At 41.6% G+C, this 18,111-nt stretch overlaps 1 protein-coding gene across 1 annotated transcript in view; it reads left to right on the top strand.

The window, feature by feature from the left end:
* The window catches only part of ZNF469 (zinc finger protein 469), a 623,268-nt gene that overhangs the window by 357,130 nt on the left and 248,027 nt on the right, over positions 1 to 18,111 (top strand). The gene's annotated exons all lie outside the window — the stretch shown is intronic.

Here is an 18,111-nt window from a genome sequence, read left to right as displayed (position 1 = left end):
TTCAACAGAAGTTGTTAGATTAACTTTGGTTGAGCAAGAGAGGCCACACATGGATCGAAATTCAGCTGCTCCCTGCTGAACCAGCCAAATTTCTATCCATCCACTGTATGGCCAGCATAAGGCTAAAATCACACTTCCAGTGTGCTGTGTCACGCACTAACCTGTGTTTCATTAGGGCAGCCTACTCATTTTGAACGCACAGGAACAGACCAAAAATCAGACATGCAGCATTCTTTTTCTGACACAGCACAGTCATACACGTGTGTCTAAGCTGTGTTGCCTTAGTACACTGGGTACTATTCTAACTGACTGGCAGTGCAACACGCAGTTGCCTGTTGCAAGGGCATGTTTCAGCCCTAAGTGCACTGAAAATATAGATCTCCATTTCAGACAATACATGATGCTATACAAAGCATGTGATCTGCAGTATCAATATGGAAAAAACACACCACTAGGATGCTGAATATAACTCACTCATATGCTGTTAATTATATATTCTGGGTGTTGGATTTGCTATGAGGCTCATTTGTATAACTAAGAATATATCTAAGATGGCTGTCTTCTGCTTCAATACCCTGAATCACCGACTTGGAACTACTACAACGGTCAAAAGTTCTGCCCTCATAGGCTGCATGCTTATTATGGACATTAGGCCTGGATTCTTTCTTAGATACACATATTATAACTGGATACTATATTTACAGATAAAGTTAATCCAGGGAACATTCATATGCTTCTTGAGGGATCAGGAAGGAATTTTTTCCCCTGCTGGAGTAAATTGGATCATGCTCTATAGCAGTGGTCCTCAACCCTGGCCTACAGGGCCCACTAACAGGCCAGGTTTGCAAGATAACTGAAATACATCCCAGGTGATATCATTTGCTGCTCAGTGATTGCAGTACTCTAGTCTGCATCTCCCCAAGGTAATACTTAAAATCTGGCCTGTTAGTGGGCCCTGAGGACCGGAATTGAGGACCACTGCTCTATAGGAGGTTTTTTTGCCTACCTCTTGATCAACTGTGGATATAGAATTGTATACATATTTTTTCCTACTATTGGTTGAACTGGCTGGATTTCAACCAGACCAACTATGTAAGTATTGAGGTATTGAACCTGGCTACTAGGATGGTTCAGCAATGGTCACCTTTGATAATCCTCTTGGTATAGGTTTCTATTATGTGCAAGTTCTATTGATTCAGAAGTTGTTCTCTGCTCTGACTGGAAACTGAACCCTGGGGCACAGTGGAGCCAGAATAACAGCCGTGTGGAAAGAATGTTGTGGTGATTCACCTCTGATACCGATAGTAATCAGCGGTCATCCTAAGTAAGGTGATGAGAGGTAGAGTGAGTCTGATCTTCAAAATTAGCCGACATCTGAAGGACTCGGGTCTTGTGTCCATTCCCATGATGAAGGAGGTAACTACCCATCTTTACCCTGTCACATACAAATCTAAGTGTCTTTAGAGGTACAATTTACTATAATACACCAAAATTAGACCAGAGAAATATCAATATATCAAATAATTTTTTTTATAAATGGTTACAATAGGGAATGATACACGAAATATTGAGTGATTGGACAAACTACCTTAATATACAGTATGTCACAGTCAATCTACATGCACTGAATAACAAAGGCAAAATCTGCAATACAGCTGTAGGAGGGAAGCATTATAGTTCTTATAGATGGCTGCTTGATATCCAAAGCCTTAACGTGCCAGTTCACACAATCTCTATCACATACTAACACCTCAAGAATCTGCTACGCAAACACTGACTTTCTGAGGATTGGCATCTGTACATTCTTTGATTTGTCCCCATCTGCTCACGTGGCAGTTCTCTAGCTTAGTGGAGCAATGCAATTTGGGCCTACTCCTCTCATACTTATAAAGTTCAGATAATTCAGGGGGCTCCCAGCAGGAAGATTCATGTAACAAGAAAGGAGCACATGGTATTTTAGGGTCCATGCACAGTGGCTTAAAAAAACGCTGCTTCTACAGGAGTTTTGCATTTTGCCTGTAGAATTAGCTCAAAATTATCCTACGTGTCTATGTATTTTAGGATGTTTAGAAGCATATTTTAAGCTCAGCATTTAGAGGCAGAAAAAAAACCTCTCCGTTTTGAATTTTTGAGAGCAGCGTTCTGGTAGAATGAATGCTCCTAAACTCTCGAAAAAGATCCTAAGCCTTCTTAAACTCTATATGAGCGTTTTTTTCTGCCAAGGGAACTGGCATTTTTTTAAGCCTAGTGTGCACGGACCCTTAAAGTGCTTACTCTCCAGCACCAGCTTATATGTTCACTTGGCCTCCACGTCTGATTTGGTTTTGCCGCTTCCTTTATACCAGGGGTCTTCAAACTATGGCTCTCCAGGTGTTTGGGAACTACAATTCCCATCATGCCTAGCCATGTCTGTGATGGTCAGAGTTTTACAATGCCTCATGGGATCCCTGCTTTACACAATCCACTCATTATTGTTCCCCGTGTGATTCTTTTCTGATTTTATGCAGAAAAAATGTACATCAAGTTCCCCTTTTACAGCGAGGATCTGTCCATTCTTAAAGGTGAAATCCCGCTGCCACCAACAGCTCTAGGTCTCCACTAAGCAATCAAAGTGGTTCCCTGCCATATGAGCATTCTCTAGGTCTCCGCTAGGGATCAGGAACCAATTAAAGTGGCTCCCCATCAAATGATTACCTTCTAGGTCTCCACTTAAGATCAGGAACCAATCAAAGTGGCTCTTCATCAAATTATCAACCTCTAGGTCTCCACTAAGGGTAAAGCGGTTCTTCATCATATGATTACCATGTTAGTGTCAACCTAATGTGCACCTAATAAAGAAAAACTTTTCTTATACACAGTTGTCCTGGGACCTGGGCACAGATGTGTGCAGAAAATGTACATTGAAATGGTCATGCCTAGCCCAGTGTACATTCTAAAACATCTTGTGATGAGGAAGATAAGACCTCCACAGTATATAGTTGGGTATACACGCATGAATATTTTTTTTCCATTCATCCTCCCTGCTGTACTATTGTGTTTCAACAGCGGGGCTCCTCTGCTTTCAGAATACACTGTTCACCACTGCAGGCAATTGGCTGATTGAATGAAGGTTTTCCAGCAGTCCCATGTGACCGAAGCCTATCTATCAATCAACTTCTGTTGGACAAGGAGGGCCATACACAGATTGAAATTCGGTCATTCCCGGCTGAACTGGCCAGATTTGAATCCATGTGTACCCAGCTTTTGTTTCTTCTGCAATAAAAATCCTTTCTACTCGCAAGTTTATAAATTCAGGCCAAAGTTCCGCTGTAAACCATGGTATCAAAAAAAAAAAAACAGAGAAAATGTAAAAATAATTTATGTTGGCAAATTTAGGTAACTGCTTGTCTACCAACGCAATTTTTACATTTTTTGCGCACATTTTAAAGTCAGCAAAAACTAATATAAAAATTCACCATAAATCCTCAATTATATATTTTCTTAAAGCAACGATCCTGGAGAATAAAATGGTGGAAGTTGCAATTTTTATGTCACACTATATTCTTGCAGCTATTCATAAGATGCATATTTTAGGGAAAAATACACAAAAATTTATTTTAGTGCCAACCTAAGAGTATATCCAGTTTTTTGGTAAAATATAAAAGATGGGGTTGTGTTGATTAAGTAGATACAAAACATTTTAAACCTTAAAACTACACAAGACTGAAAAACTATGGTATCAAAAACCTGTGTCTAGAGGACGCTTTAAAATCTGTTATCAGTTTAGAGCTAACCAATATTTATGGCCCTAGAATTAATGCTTTCACTCCAGTATTAGGGGCAACATGTGCCCTCAACGCAGAGCATCACTGAGCATATGCAGTGACGCCATCAGCTATTGGATATCTCCTAAATGATGCAAGTTTAGTAAATATTCACTGTACCTACAGGTAAGTTTTTTTAAAGGCTTACCTGTAGGTATAAAGTTTATGTCACAGTTTACTACCACTTTAACATTTTTATACACCTTTTTAATTTTCTTTCTTTATTTACCTTTATTGCTATCACAAGGGGGCTAATAAGCCCTGACGTGATAGCATTGGGCAGGTGGCAGGTTTTCTTTTTGGAGACATCGGTACTATAAAACTCACTCAGAGTCCTTCCCTTCAGCTGCAAAAAACAGCAAGAGTACAGCTGCAGTAGCAGCCGTGAGCTTGCTTTAACCCCATGCATACCACACCTCTTATAAACTAATGTTGATAGATAGGAGTTAAACAGTTATTGTCATGTTAGCCAATGCAAATTGACGCTGCTAGATTTTGTCTAAACATCTAGGCATTAAAGGTATCTGGTAGGGAAAGAGTTAAACCAGAAAATGTCACTAAAGTATCATGAAAAATAAATGACTTAATCTTGGACACACATGATATAGGTATTAATGAAGAAGATTATTGTTAGTATTATATGGGATTTATTTAGCGCCGACAAATTATGCAGCGCTTTACAACTCGAGGGTAGACAGTACAAATATAATACACTTTAGTACAGGAGGAATCAGAGGGCCCTGCTCATTAGAGCTTACAATCAAAGAAGTAAAGAGTAATAAAAGGTGTCTTCAAGTACTATGAGGAATACCTTTGATTGTAAGCAAGGACTGATGTGTTTGTGTAATTTGTAAAGCTGTGTAATTTGTGTTTAGCTGGGTAATAAATAAATAATATACAGAGGGAATAGAGGCATAAAGAGGTAAAATAAAGACACAATGGCCAGCACTGGGGCCCTAGGAATAATTCTACCCATAAACATTATCAGCGTGAAGTGAGCATGCTTTACATATGTTTGCATGGATGATTTTCTTCATGAACTGAAAAACACATTATCGGGTTAACTGGTTTTCCAAGAATGGGCTAAGGACATAGCATTCTGAGTTCCTTCAGGGGAATAGACTCATGTAAATGGTTAGGTGTACTCTTGTAAAGAGCTGTAAAATATATTTTTACTAATATGAGGTAATGTAACATGTGACAAGAGAATGTGATGAGCTGCTCACAATTGGCTAGGTTTTTGCATCCTAGAAAAGAGGGCGTGTCTTAGATTTTCTCACACTATGACAGGTCACAAGGTCACATTAAGCCGCATACATACTACTTTTTATCCTTCAACAAAAAAAAAAACCTGACATCTCAGGAGGAGCTGCTGCACTAACAATTCAATGTTAATACAGCGATCACCCCTGCTGTGCTATTGTGTTCTGATGTCAATAATTACTAATGGCACCCGCACTCGTCGGAAAAAGCACAGCATTCTTTGATGTTGCGAATAGACTCACTATGACAGGTCACATTAAGCCCCATACATACTAGTTTTTTTCCTTCAAAAAAAAAAAAAAACCTGACAGCTCAGGAGGAGCAGCTGCACTAACAATCCAATGTTAATACAGCGATCTGCACTGCTGTGCTATTGGGTTCTGACGGGGACGCCCCCATAACCCCCCCTGCCAGAACACACCAGCCGGGAGCCGGTTGGCAGACATTTTTCTGACATGAGCCTTTGACAGAAGACAGCCACAAATGTCTAAAAATTGCCCACAAACCAGCGGGTGGAAATATTTGTTGCGTGCCATTAAAACCTTCTAGCCGCCAGCGTCCTAACAACCAATTATGTAATGGAGGCCATTGGGCACCTACACGGAAACCTTGTTTGCCCCTCTCTGTCAGCAATGGGGTCACATTAGCTGAGTTAGGGAGAGAAACTTAAAAAACAAAACACAGAGCGCTACGAAGACCTCCAGCATATGAAGGGTGGATGAACAGAACTAATAAGCAGCTGAATCCAGGGAGGGGGGGGGAGGGGAGGGAAGGGAAAAAAAAAAAACAAAAAAAAAAAACAGGCAATAAAAAAGGTTGTAGCTGCAAATAGACATAGGCATAAAATGGTACCATACAATAGGGGACAATGGGATACCATAAATAGGTTGATGATGATCCTAAAAGGGATAAAGTCCGTGGGCACTGAGCTGCTCTTCCACAGATGAGGAGGAAGAATCTGTATAGACAAAAAGAAGAGGGGAGAAGCGCTCTAAGTGCAGACAATTTATTGCAGATAACAAGGCAGGTGATATACACTCACTAGACATGAAGACTGAAAAGCTGTATGTGTCAAAGCAATCCTGCAGCCATCCTCTGGAGGGTGTCCTCTGGACTCTGGTCACAGGAAGCCGTATGCAGTACTGTCACTGGCGGTGGGAGGGAAGAAAGCCGGCTGTCTCCCACAACATCAGCGGTGAGCGGTCAAGCGGCTCGGATCTGCGGTTCCGTGTTGCGAGTGATGGATGGAGGCACTCTCACCCACAGGGATGGTGGGATCTGTCCGATGAGTTACGGCATGCACGACGCGTTTCTGAGAATGCCCGGGTCCTCTGCACCCGGCGCGCTCTTTCATCAGGTGCTCTGATGAAAGAGCGCGCCGGGTGCAGAGGACCCGGGCATTCTCAGAAACGCGTCGTGCATGCCGTAACTCATCGGACAGATCCCACCATCCCTGTGGGTGAGAGTGCCTCCATCCATCACTCGCAACACGGAACCGCAGATCCGAGCCGCTTGACCGCTCACCGCTGATGTTGTGGGAGACAGCCGGCTTTCTTCCCTCCCACCGCCAGTGACAGTACTGCATACGGCTTCCTGTGACCAGAGTCCAGAGGACACCCTCCAGAGGATGGCTGCAGGATTGCTTTGACACATACAGCTTTTCAGTCTTCATGTCTAGTGAGTGTATATCACCTGCCTTGTTATCTGCAATAAATTGTCTGCACTTAGAGCGCTTCTCCCCTCTTCTTTTAGGGAGAGAAACTTAGGCCCCTTTCATACACGGAGTCCGTCAGGCGGACTCTGTTTTTCTCAGCGGGGAATAGATCCGCCGATTCCCCGCTGAGCAGGAGGATGACAGCTGTGTCTCCGCGCTGTGTGCGGAGACACAGCTGTCAGGTCCCCATGCATCTCTATGGGGGAATCGGATGGGAATGGACCGTCGGTCCGTTCTCATCAGATCCGCTGGACGGATGGAAAATAGGGTTTCCATCCGTCCAGATTTGACGGATCGGATTGGATGTCAGCGGACATGTCTCCACTGACATCCGATGCCCCATAGAGATGCATGGGGGGGACCGTTCAGATCCGCCAAAAAAACTGACAGGCGGATCTGAACGGTCCACCTGTGTGAAAGGGGCCTAAGGCAGAAGAGTAATATTGGAATACTAGTCAGTACCAGTATGCAAAGGTGTATTTGCTTTATAAGAATAAATCATCTTCAATACCGAGTACCCTACGATTGTAGATATTGCTGTGTTATGTAAAACTAATAGTTTCATTTTTTAAATTTTAACCACTTGGCGTCTGCTCACATTGCTGCTACTGCGGCAATGTGGCTCGTTATCGTCCAGCGACGTAGACCTACGTCGCTGGACTCCTCCCCCTGTAGGCGGCGCCCGCGCGCCGCCGGAGGCACGCTCCCGCTGTTTTCAGTCACAGCGGGAGTCGGGCCAGGGGAGGAGCGGCGGCGATCGCCGCTATTACTCGTTAAAAAAAAAAAAAAAAAAATGACAGAAATCTTTCCCTTAGTTAGTAAATGCAATAACATTTGCGCAAACCAATCAAAATATTCTTCAGATTTTTTTTACCAAACATAGGTAGCAGAAAACAAATTGGCCAAAAATGTAAAAAAAATTTGATTTTTAAATTTTTGGGGGGGAATTTCATATAAAAAAATGTTAAAAATATTGTTATTTTTTAAAAATAAACGCTCTTGTTTATAGCACAAAAAGTAAAAATCGCACAGGTGATCAAATACCACCAAAAAAAACCTCTGTGAGAAAAAAAATTTTGTTTGGGTACAGCGTCGCACGACCGCGCAATTGTCAGTTAAAGTCGCACAGCGCCGAATCGCAAAAAGTGTCCCAGACGTAAGACAGCAAAATCCTCCGGTGGTAAAGTGGTTAAAATAGGGTGCCTCAAGATTGTGCAGAATTTTAAAGCGGAACTAACCTATCCTATAATTTTCAGCTAAGAAATCTGCCTCTGTTTCATCTTCAACTGCCATGGTGCTGAACATGATATCAATTATGACACCAGCCATGTGAAGGTTTGACAATTTGGTTGAGAGCACAAACAATGTAACAGTTACATATGCCGAGAATGTAATTGTTTTATAACTGTTAAATTGATGGATTTGGTTCCGCTTTAACCACTTGCAGACCACGCTATAGTCAAAGGATGGCTACAGCGCGGCCGACCAGCCCTGGGAGGGTGTCTATTGATGTCCTCCCAGAACCCTGCCACCTGTGTGCTCCCAGGATGCACTCTGTGATCACTGTGTCCTTTCCATACAATTGATCACATATCAAGGTAAAGAGCCATTCACAGCAGCCTTTTACCATGTGATCAGCTGTGTCTAATCACAACTGATCCCATTTAAACAAATGCCAGATATCAGCACTTTCATTCCTCAGCGCTGTCACTCTGTGAGGAAAGGAAAGCCGATAACTGGCAATCTTGTGATGGCACAGATTTACACTGATAATCAGGGCACAGTGATCAGTGCAGCCCCATCAGTGCAGCTTATTAGTGTCCATTAGTGCAGCAAATCAGTGTCCATCAGTGCCTCCTATCAGTGTCCATCAAAGTCACCTTATCAGTGCAACCTCATCAGTGTGAACTCATTAATTCCCATCAGTACAGCTTATCAGTGACCATGAGTGCCGCCTCATCAGCACCCATCAGTGCAGCCTCATCAGCACCCATCAGTGCAGCCTCATCAGCAACCATTAGTGAAGAAGAAAAATTCTTATAAATGAAACAAAGAAAAAGGCTTTCTTTTTTTTCAAACTTTTTGGCTTTTTTTTTTCATTTGTTAAGCAAAAAAAAAAAAAAAATCCAGTTATGATTAAATACCTGCGAAAAAATCTCTATTTTTCAATTTTTTTTATTTCCAAAAAATGCTACAGATTTCATATGGGTAGAGTGCTGCATGACCGCACAATTGTCATTTAAAGTGCAACAGCACTGAAAGCTGAAAATGGGCCTGGGAAGGAAACAGTAGGCAAGTGGTTACAGGGTGCCTTGACTAAAATAGGTTGAAAAACCCTGCCGTAGACTTTAGATGTGTTCTGTTTTAATGTTGTATTACACATTTCTACTTCCTTTTAGCCATTAAGGCTACACACAAATATGGGTCGGGAACTGCTGCATAATCGCATCTGTTCCTGACCCACAGATTTTATAAACCTGCTGCCCTTTTTAGCAGACACAAAGGGATGCCAATAATTCCTAATGCCACCCCCACTCATCGGAAAAAGCACAGCATTCTTTGGTGTTTTGCGAAACTGCATTGTGCCAAAGAACCATACAGTTCTGAATGGCTGTCCTGCAGGTGTGTTTTGGATAAAAGTGTCAGTGATTTTAATTCTTGCTTTTCCCGCAGGTACAGCAGCTCATTCAAATGACTGCGCAAACGTACCCTCGAAAAAATCAGAGGTGCGAATCTAGGTTTTCTCACTTTACACATCAACATCATCATCATAATATTACATCATCATAATATTTGCAAATACAGCGGGTATAGGAAAAAAATCACCCCCCCCCCCTTAAAATAATCACGTTTTGTTGCTTTGTAGCCTTAAATGAGGACAGACACAGTTTTTGTTTTATCCAGCTGTATTTACTTACTGAGTGCAACTTATATTTTCCAAGTAAAAGATACAACACCAACATGTCAAAAATAAAAACAGGATCACTGATTTGGAGAAAGGATCACCCCCCCCCCCTTCCTAAGAATGACTTGTAAACTCAATCAGGTGTAGCCAATCACCTTATTAATGGCACACAAACCCATTTGACTTTCAACTGTGATCAGCTGTGGTCATTTTGATTAGCATGAAATAGCTTTCCTGGAGCATTTCAGTCCCTGGTAGAGCAACTAAAACAAAACTAATTATGGGTGGCAAGGCACTTTCAAAATATCTCTGGGATAAAGTTGTAGACTGGTACAAGTCAGGAGATGGATACAACAAATTTCAAGAGCTTTATCAATGCCTAGAAGCACAGTGAAGTCTATTACACAGTGAAGTCTATTACACGGACCTTCCCTGGATCAGGATGTCACTCAAAACTAATTGAAAGAGCCAGGAGGAAACTTGCAAGAGAGGCTACCAAGAGGCCTACAGCAACTCTGAAGACGTTGCATGAATTTATATCAGAGTTGTAATCGTGTGCATGTGACAACAACATCACAAATTCTTCACAAATGTGGCTTGTATAGGAGAGTTACAAGAAAATGCCACTCCTCAAGAAAGGCCACATGCAGCCATGACTGACCTTTGCCAAAACTCCCCTTGAAGATTTTGAGGTCAAATGGAAAATGGAAAACTGACATTTCTACAATAAAGCATGGAAGTGGTAATATCGTGGTTTTGGGGGTGTTTTCTTTGCAGCAAGGACTGGAGCACTTGTCAGGATAAAAGGAAAAATGGATGGGGCCAATTCTTGAGAACAATCTGCTGCTCTCTGCCAGAAAATTGTCAATGGGAAGAAGATTTACCTTCCAACAGGACAATCAACCAAAGTACACAGCAAAAATGATCACACAGTGATTGAAGGAGAAGAAGGTGAAGGTCCTTGCATTGCCTAGTCAGAACCCAGACTTAAACCACATTGAAAATCTGTGAAATGACTTGAAGACTGAAGTCCACAAACGGTCACCATCAAATTTAAATGAACTTGAGCAGTCCTGAAAAGAAGAGTGGGCAAATATTGCAAAGTCTAAATGTGCAAAGTTAGTAGAGACACATCCCAACAGATTAAAGGCTGTAATTAAAGTAAAAGGTGGTTCAACAAAATACTGACACAAATCCTTTTTCTAACTCAGTGATTCTGTTTCTGAAGTTTTTTGTTTCCGACATGTTGGTGTTATATCTTTCAGCATTATAGTTCTTATAGATGGCTGCTGGATATCAGAAGCCTTAACGTGCCAGTTCACACAATCTCTATCACATACTAACACCATAAGAATCTGCTACGCAAACACTGACTTTCTGAGGATTGGCATCTGTACATTCTTTGATTTGTCCCCATCTGCTCACGTGGCAGTTCTCTAGCTTAGTGGAGCAATGCAATTTGGGCCTACTCCTCTCATACTTATAAAGTTCAGATAATTCAGGGGGCTCCCAGCAGGAAGATTCGTGTAACAAGAAAGGAGCATATGGTATTTTAGTTGAAAGTTTTATGTCACACAATATTCTTGCAGCTATTCATGAGATGCATATTTTAGGGAAAAATACACAAAAATGAATTTTAGTGCAAACAAACTTAAGCGTATATCCAGTTTTTTGGTAAAATATAAAAGATGGGGTTGTGTTTATTAAGTAGATACAAAACATTTTAAACCTTAAAACTACACAAGACTGTTCAATCTGAAAAAACTATGGTATCAAAAAACTGTGTCTAGAGGACGCTTTAAAATCTGTTATCAGTTTACAGTTAACCAATATTTATGGTCCTAAAATTATTGCTATTACTTCAGTATTAGGGGCAACATGTGCCCTCAATGCAGAGCATCACTGAGCATATGCAGTGACGCCATTAGCTATTGGATATCTCCTAAATGATGCAAGTTTAGGAAATATTCACTGTACCTACAGGTAAGTTTTTTATTACAAGCTTACCTGTAGGTATAAAGTTTATGCCACAGTTTACTACCACTTTAACCTTTTTTATACACCTTTTTAATTTTCTTTCTTTATTTACCTTTATTGCAATTACATGGGGGAAAATAGGCCCTGATGTGATAGTATTGGGCAGGTGTCAGGTTTTCTTTTTGGAGACATTGGGGTACTATAAAGCCCCGTACACACGTACTGATCGTCGGCCGAACGATCGGCCGTCTTCTGTCCAGGGCTGTCGTGTCTGTTGAAAACTGCAAAAGACTGCACACGAATTTTGTCGGCCAACAACAGCCGACTGCAGAAGTGATGTCATGTGATGGTTAACTTTCCTTGTCTTTTTTCTTTTCTGAGCGTGCCCAGTCTTGCTAATCTGCTGTCTGTCGGCCAAAATCTGTACTGACTGGCGAACAATCGGCCGTTCTGGAGTTGGCCAACAAAAATTTTAATGCCTGCACGACAGATTCTGTTCGGCCAAAAATGCGCTGTCGGAAGCATCATACTAACAAGCCTACAATCGGCCGATTGGTCGTCGGCCGAATATTTACTGCCGACAATCGGTACGTGTGTACGGGGCTTAAAACTCACTGAGGGTCCTTCCCATCAGCTGCAAAAAACAGCAAGCTTACAGCTTCAGTAGCAGCCGTGAGCTTGCTTTAACCTCTTGTATACCTTGTATACCACACCTCTTAGGCTCCGTTCACATGTAGGCGTTTTGGGGCGTTTTTGGGGAGTTTTTCTGCTCTAGGATCAGCTCTCAAAACGCCCAACAAAAAAAATCCTATTCATTTCAATGGTCCCTGTTCACATCTGAGCGTTTTGACGCTGTGAGCAAAACGCCCAACGCTCAAAAAAGTACATGAGCTTCTTTTTGGGGAGATTACAGGCGTTTTCCATTGGTCTCTATTCAATCTAAAAACGCCTGCACAAAAAACGCCTGTAAAACACCTGCAAAAACGCCCATAAAAACGCCTGAAAAAACGCCCATAAAAACGCCTGTAATAGCAACGCCAAGATGTGAACGTAGCCTTATAAACTAATGTTGATAGATAGGAGTTAAACAGTTATTGTCATGTTAGCCAATGCAAATTGACGCTGCTAGATTTTGCCTGGGCATCTAGGCATTAGGTATCTGGTAGGGAAAGGGTTAAACCAGAAAATGTCACTAAGGTATCCTGAAAAATAAATGACTTAATCTTGGACACACACGAGGTAGGTAATAATGAAGAAGATTATTATTAGTATTATATGGGATTTTGTAAAAAGGTGCAATAGACAAATCTAAAATGTAGATAAACCCACGGCACTAGCAGCGCTATATAAACTCAATATACAATGTCATTAACATCAATCCTGCCACGAAGCTGCAGAGTCTCTAGGTGATTATCATCTAAATTCCGTGAGGCTCAGTCCAAATCAATAGGGAAGGGTGTGAAGGATTTCAAAATCAACCACCAAAGGTCCACCAATCACCGGTGCTCCACCCTCTCCTTGAACACTCACCAGATAATAAATCTGAACTCTGCCTTAAACACTGCAACGATCCTCATAAGGTATAACTCCAAAATGATAGAATCCAGATTCCATACGATACTCAGTAGCCTTCAGGGGGTACTCAATTTTTCATATCATGCAAATAAATAAAGGGGGGGCACATAGTGTAATTCTGCAACACTTTAATCATAAAAGGATTTACAATAGCCCCACCCCCCTCCAGGTCCTACTTACAAAAGCAAGATGAAATGATGACATTCGATAAAGCATGCATGCTCTGGAACCTCCGCTGTGACTGACCAGTGACCACCAGACGAGTTTCGTCGTAAAGGACTTCCACTGAGAGCGTGTCTCTCAGCTTCGTGGCAGGATTAATGTTAATGGCATTGTATATTGAGTTTATATAGCGCTGCTAGTGCCCTGGGTTTATCTACATTTTAGATTTGTCTATTGCACCCTTTTACATAATTTCTCTGATTATAGCAGCAGCTGTGACCCATATTAATAGGGTCATGTATATATGATTAATTGGCATCTCTATTACAATTTGAGCGCAGGGTGAGTGAGTCGTGCATATGTGAAGCGCCTCTGCATTTTTCATTCCATTTTATTATATGGGATTTATTTAGCGCCGACAAATTATGCAGCGCTTTACAACTTGAGGGTAGACAGTACAGATATAATACGCTTTAGTACAGGAGGAATCAGAGGGCCCTGCTCATTAGAGCTTACAATCAAAGAAGTAAAGAGTAATAAAAGGTGTCTTCAAGTACTATGAGGAATACCTTTGATTGTAAGCAAGGACTGATGTGTTTGTGTAATTTGTAAAGCTGTGTAATTTGTGTTTATCCGGGTAATAAATAAATAAATAATATACAGAGGGAATAGAGGCATAAAGAGGTAAAATAAAGACACAATGGCCAGCACTGGGGCCCTAGGAATAATTCTACCCATAAACATTATCAGCGTGATGTGAGCATGCTTTACATATGTTTGCATGGATAATTTTCTTCATGAACTGAAAAACACATTATCGGGTTAACTGGTTTTCCAAGAAAGGGCTAAGGACATAGCATTCTGAGTTCCTTCAGGGGAATAGACTCATGTAAATGGTTAGGTGTACTCTTGTAAAGAGCTGTAAAATATATTTTTACTAATATGAGGTAATGTAACACATGTGACAAGAGAATGTGATGAGCTGCTCACAATTGGCTAGGTTTTTGCATCCTAGAAAAGAGGGCGTGTCTTAGATTTTCTCACACTATGACAGGTCACAAGGTCACATTAAGCCGCATACATACTACTTTTTATCCTTCAACAAAAAAAAAAACCTGACATCTCAGGAGGAGCTGCTGCACTAACAATTCAATGTTAATACAGCGATCACCCCTGCTGTGCTATTGTGTTCTGATGTCAATAATTACTAATGGCACCCGCACTCGTCGGAAAAAGCACAGCATTCTTTGGTGTTTTGCGAAACTGCATTGTGCCAAAGAACCATACAGTTCTGAATGGCTGTCCTTTAGGCGTATTTTGGATAAAAGTGTCAGTGATTTTAATTCTTGCTTTTCCCGCAGGTACAGCAGCTTTTTCAAATGACTGCGCAAACATACCCACACAAAATTCAGAGGTGTGAATCTAGGTTCTCTCACTTTACACATCAACATCATCATCATAATATTACATCATCATAATATTTGCGAATACAGCGAGTATAGGAAAAAAATCACCCCCCCCCCCCTTAAAATAAACACGTTTTGTTGCTTTGTAGCCTTAAATGAGGACAGACACAGTTTTTGTTTTATCCAGCTGTATTTACTCAGTGCAACTTATATTTTCCAAGTAAAAGATATAACACCAACATGTCAAAAATAAAAACAGGATCACTGATTTGGAGAAAGGATCACCCCCTCCCGATTCCTAAGAATGGCTTGTAAACTCAATCAGAGGTAGCCAATCACCTTATTAATGGCACACAAACCCATTTGACTTTCAACTGTGATCAGCTGTGGTCATTTTGATTAACTTAGCATGAAAATAGCTTTAAATAAAGTATACCTGGACACACACTGTCAGCAAGATATCTACGCGCTAATTAGGAGGAGTCAGTAAATATACTGCTAAAATATATAAACAAGCTGCTGCTACTTTAACAAATAACGGAGAATATTTGAGATAACATGTAGAAGAAGATTAGTAGCGCAAAAAGTCACTGTTAAGATGACTCAGAGTGTAAAATCTGTAAGCATACTAAAAACATGAGGATACAGAAACACTCTAATACAGAGGGTGCAATGTCCTTCAAATGTCCATAAACATCCAGGAGATCGTGCGGTAACTATTGGATCACCATCCACCACCAAGTGTCACATCTAAGGGTTAGTAGAAGTGGCAACTCACCAGAACAAATGGCTCAGGTGTTCTCACACAAGAGCAACAAAAGCAGGATTCGTAAACTGAAAAGGGTACATATGGAAAACTGGACTGTTCACCACTGCTGCATAAACATCTACAGGTCACCTCCTTACAATCCCCTCGGTCCAGATGGTGTCATATAAAGAAAAAATGGCTCCAATAGTGAAGTTCCGTAAAACTCAAAACACTTTATTAAGAAGATGAATTGCACTCACATGATATTCATGAAAATAAGCTCTGGTTACAAGATAAACGGCCCGGTAGGATACTTCGCTCGTATAGTCCGCCGGGCTAACTCCACGCAAGCCCAGTTACTTCCGGGTAGGTCCTCCCCCATGTCACGTGATGTCGGATGGGTCGTCTGGTCACGCCCCGACGCCTTTCGTCATTTCCGACTTCAACTGGGGGCGTGACCAAGACAACAACCGGCTCTTAAAGGCACAGTTTTGCAGATAAACAAATAAAAAAAAACTTACTCCAAATTGTGTCTGCATTTCACAATTCTCATTTATAAAACAAAGACCACGGTGTGGAGCCTATAGTGTCTGATGAAGTGTTCTCTGCGTAACGCTGCAAAGAATACTCTGTGATAGGAGAATAGGCCAGTCTCAATACAGGTTCAGAATCCTTTAGCAGGCAAAGCACTAAGCTTGTCTGTAAAGCACAGCGCTGTACTTGATGTATTGCTGTGGTGTGGCCATGGCAGTGCTAGCCCCTAAAATAAATTCTGCATTTTTATTTTTTGTTACGAATCCGAATGCAATTATGCATTACAGATCTTTATGAAGCTATATACTTTACCCCAGAGAACAACAATCCAGATGTAGTCAGATCTGTAAAAAAAAAATCCAAAAACTGTTTTTTTCACTTGTGTGCAAGATGCCTTTCAAGATATAAGATAAGTACCCATAACCAAGTTTAGATGCAATACTTGAAGGCAAAGAGCATACAGTATACAGTTGTGCTCATAAGTTTACATACCCTGGCAGAATTTATGATTTCTTGGCCATTTTTCAGAGAATATGAATGATAACACAAAAACTTTTCTTTCACTCATGCTTTAGCTACATACAGTACACAGTGCTGGGTTTTGGCTGTGAGACAGAGACTTCCCGTCTCACACTCGGAACAATGCAGAGTTGGTCTGGGCAGCACTCAGTCATTCATAGGGAGCTTTGTATCTTTGAATGAATACAAAGTTTTCTCTGATTGGCTTGGTCGAAGGGACTGGCTGAAGCTGTCACACTCTCTGACTCAGAGGTGACTTTGTATTTATTTACAGAACTCAAAGTTTCCTAAGAATGGATGAGCACCGCTCAGACCGATTCTACATTGTTCAGAGTGTGAGACGGGAAGTCTCTGTCTCACAGCTGGAACCTAGCACTGTGTACTGTATGTAGCTGAAGCCACATGTCGTTTATACAGTGCTTGGAGCGGCACTTATGTAAGGAAATAGATAGTTTATACCAGCTTGGTCCAAACAAACTATTTGAAGTCACAAGATAACAAATATTAAAACAAAAGAAATACTGCGCTCAAACACTCACAAAACGCAATAATGTGCTTATGTGCATAACAATCCAAATTGGTAATAAATAAATAGTTAAATGTCCTTATGTAGGTGAATAAATAAGTTAGTCCTTAAAGTGCTCGGTGCAAGAAGGATCTTTCAGCAGAACCGAATATCTTAGACTAGATGTGAGGGACCTCCACCAGTGTATCCACCCAGTGCTTTAGAATAGGTACTCCTTACCAGAGCAGGTTGACCCCTTGATTATAGGGGGTCTCAAACAGCGTTTGATCTCCACATGGATTTCCAAGCTATCCTTGCAATATCCTCATTGGTAAACAACCTCCGCTATTATAAGAGACTCCAGGGATCAATGGTACCATATATATAGAAAATAGAAAGGAAAACTCCAATGGTATAGTATGTCTAATATTCGGGATTTATTAGTATAAATTGCACTTACTCCATTCCGAAATAAGATAAGCCTTCATTCCAATAATACAACGCTCAGGGTCTGGTGGATGGGACGCTTCTCCGCTCCACGGACGGATGGAAACCCTATTTTCCATCCGTCCAGCGGATCGGATGAGAATGGACAGGCGGTCCGTTCACATCATATTCCCCATAGAGGACAGCGGGGATCTGACAGCTTCATCTCCGCACACAGAGCAGAGAGGGAGCTGCCATCCGCCTGCTCAGCGGGGATCGGCAGATTGATCCCCGCTGAGCAGAACTGAGTCCATCCGTGGATGCGGGCCATGTGAAAGGACCCTTACTCAAAGACCTTATCTTACCCACAGGACTGGGAGAGTAAGTCTGGAGGACTGGGAGAGCTGAGGAAACTAGATGAGTATACTGAGGGAGTCTGAGTCTTGGTGCAGTGAGAGAGCCCAGGGTGCCAGGAGACCCCCTATTGAGAGGTCAGGGAGTGGGCCTGTGAAGCTGGCTGCTGTAACTAAAGCCTGAGTGAGCCAGGAGAGCTGGGTTGGAATGATCCTGACAA

Source organism: Pelophylax lessonae (assembly GCF_965119305.1).
Source record: "Pelophylax lessonae genome assembly, chromosome: 10".
Classification (NCBI taxonomy): Eukaryota; Metazoa; Chordata; class Amphibia; order Anura; family Ranidae; genus Pelophylax; species Pelophylax lessonae.
Note: the sequence above shows the minus strand (reverse complement) of the source record. Positions and strands in the feature narration are given on the sequence as shown.